We start from the raw sequence: 3100 nt of genomic DNA on the forward strand, positions 1-3100 counted from the left end.
TTATGCTTGTTGGAGTTCAATTTTTAATTTATTGAAGTTAAATTTATATAATGGCAAAAATATCTCCATTCAGTTTTGAGATTAAAAATAAATTTTCCAAGTTTAAAAAATAATCTGTATGTAGGTTAACTTTGCTTTGTCATTTTCCTTGAAATTAAAATCTGTTTTTTAGAAGAAGGCTCTCCACAAAACTGTCTCTGTATAACTGACTTGGCACCTGAACAAAAGAAATTGTCTTATCTTTCAATAACTTTATTGTACAAGATAGGAGCTCAAAGCTGTATTTTCTGCTACCTTATCTTACAAATCACTGATTCAGTCCTCTGCTTCATCTAATTTACTGTTGATTCCCTCTAATGTAGTTTTAATTTCAGTTATTGTATCCTTCATCTCTGATTTTTTTATGTTTCCTATCTTTTTGTTGAAGTTCTCACTGAGATCAGTGAGCATCCTTATAACCCATTTTTTGAACTCTGTATCTGGTAGATTGCTTGTCTCCATTTTGTTTAGTTCTTTTTCTGCAGCTTTGTTTTGTTCTTTCATTTGGGACATGTTTTGTTGTCACCTCATTTTAGCTACCTCCCTGTATTTGTTTCTATGTACCAGGTAGAGCTGCTATGTCTCCTGGTCTTAGTAGAGTGGCCTTATGTAGTATGTGTCCTGTGGGGCCCAGTGGCACAGTCTCCCTACTTACCTGAGCTAGGTTCTCCAGGTGTGTCCCTTGTGTGGCTTGTGTGTGCCTTCCTGTTGCAGTTGAACCTTGATTGCTGTTGGCACATCAATGGGAGGGGTTGACCTTCAGGCTGATTGGTTGTGAGGACTGGCCATGACTACAGTGGAAGAGTTGTTGTGCAGGGGCTGACTCTACAGCAGGATTTACTTTAGCAGAGCTCTGGTACCTGCCCATTGTGCCCTTTGGGTGTGTCATTTGTGGAGGTGGTTGGGTGGTGCTCTGATATGGTCTGAAGCTGGCCACTGGGTGTTTTGATTCTGGGGCCTCTTGGGATGGGGCTCTGGTGCAGGCCAAGATTAGCCATTGCCTGTGCCCTGCCCAGGGCCAGTTGGTATGAGCTACAAAGAGATCTGCCAATGGTTGCCACTTGTGCTGGGCTTGGACGCGCCTGGGAAAGGCTAAGCTTCAAACAGGCTGGCTACCACTACTGCTGGGCTTGGGGCTGCTTAGCAAGAGGTATGGGGTATGCCGAGGTCAGATACTGCTTGTTTGAGGTTTTAGAACCTTTGGGAAATTTCAGTTTCCTAAAAATTCTATACCATGAACCATGAGAGGCCATTTGTATGGAAAAGCCACTGGAAGCAGCTTGGGTGGGCCTGCAAATTGGGTGGGAAGGGCAGGGCAAACAGTGTTAGCCAGGTTGATGGAAGCTCAGATATGGTACCTGTCTGCAAATGCAAACTGAGTATGGAGAGAGCTCAACAAAGGAACAATGGCTTCTGCCAGTACCTCTGGCTGGGAGAAAGCTGCCCCTCCAGGTGTCACCCTAAGCCAGACAATTCAGTTCCTGCCCATATGTGTTTGTTGCCTTTCAAGCTGCTGCCCCAGCGCTGAAGCCCAGAGCGAGTGAGTCCATCAGTGAGTAAGTCAGTGCACAGGCCCTTTCAAAGGAGCTCCTGGGACTCCAGCAGCCCTCCATCTCACTCAGCCATTATCTCCACTGGTATTTAAAACTAGTTACAGGGACTTCTCTTCCCAGCACTGGAACCTTAGGCTGGAGAGCCTGGTGTGGGCTGGGACTCCTTGGTCTTCAGGGGGGACCTCCGCAGCTTAAATATCCTTTCCAATTTTTAACCACCACGTGTTGGTGTGGGAGCAGCCCATTCTGCCTCTCTGACCCTCCTACCGATCTCAACATGTGAGCCACCCTTTTTCCATTTCAGTTGCAAATCATGAAAAATATTTCCTCATGAGGGAAAAGTGAATCTCTGTAGACTCCATTACTATGGAGAACACCTTTTAGGTAGAAGATATTATAGTTTTTATATGTAGAACTTCCCCTGTGGCTAGGGCAGAGGGAGGATCAGGAATCTCTTTAGGCCAAACTCTACCAGCCTGAGGAGCTTGTCCGGCCCTCAGGATACAAGGCCTCACACCAGTTTTCTGCACTGGGACATTCATAAGACCTCATGCCCCAGCAACTACATCACTGGGGGGAGAGAACGCACATGAACAGGGTTGGTAGTGGAAATAAAGGAAACATGCTTTGAGTACCATATTTCCACAATCCCCTCCCATTTTGTGCCTTCTGATCCAGCCATTAACTCCTGACCACCAGTAAACAGCATGCAACTCAACCTAGCCCAAATGCTTGTGGACTGCTTTGTGAATGCCTTCTATAGGGACTTACTGACCATAGAAACCAAGTACAGGGCCCTGATTTTTTAGTCTAGATGGGAAAAGCCTCTAGATCTCCGCTAGAATGGATCCTGGCTAATGATATGTGGCTCCTCCTTGAGTTAATTTTTCCTAACAAGCATCCAGGAAACAAACTCAAGGGTATTCTATAGCCAAAGCCCAATAAAACAAATTGTTTCATAGACCAGGAATGGGTAAATAGCCCTCCGGCTCAGAAGGTCTCCTTTTCTCTCAGTTAGCTTTTGCCGTTGTTTTCACCATTAACATTTCAGTATATTACTAGCATAGTTTTAAATAAAATCTGTTTGAATATAAGACATCTTTCTTCTCCTTAACTTACGGAACTGTAAGGCTGAGTTAGAATGGTCAAGACTTGGGGGAAACAGACAGAAAACAAATTCCTATGGATAGAATTGGGTTTTATTTACCCTTGTTACCTTAGTTGAACTTAATTCCTTCTGAATAATCTTGCATGCACAGAAAAAGGAGCAAAGCTTTCAAACCAGTTTGAGAATCTGGTTTGCAAGGGTGTAAATTTAAGTAATGCAATGATTCAGTCTTTTCAGCAAGTACTGAGACAGATACTCAGCAAATGGAAGCTGCTGGATTAGATTAGTGGGCGAAAAGGAGGACAGACATCAGCGGCGCTATGATGCTGTCGTACTTTGAGAACCAAACTGGTTTAGAAGCAGATGGACTTAAGGAATTCAATGCAATTCAGGTTACACG

The sequence above is a fragment of the Rhinolophus sinicus genome, linkage group LG02 (genome assembly GCF_036562045.2).
Source record: "Rhinolophus sinicus isolate RSC01 linkage group LG02, ASM3656204v1, whole genome shotgun sequence".
NCBI classification, from domain to species: domain Eukaryota; kingdom Metazoa; phylum Chordata; class Mammalia; order Chiroptera; family Rhinolophidae; genus Rhinolophus; species Rhinolophus sinicus.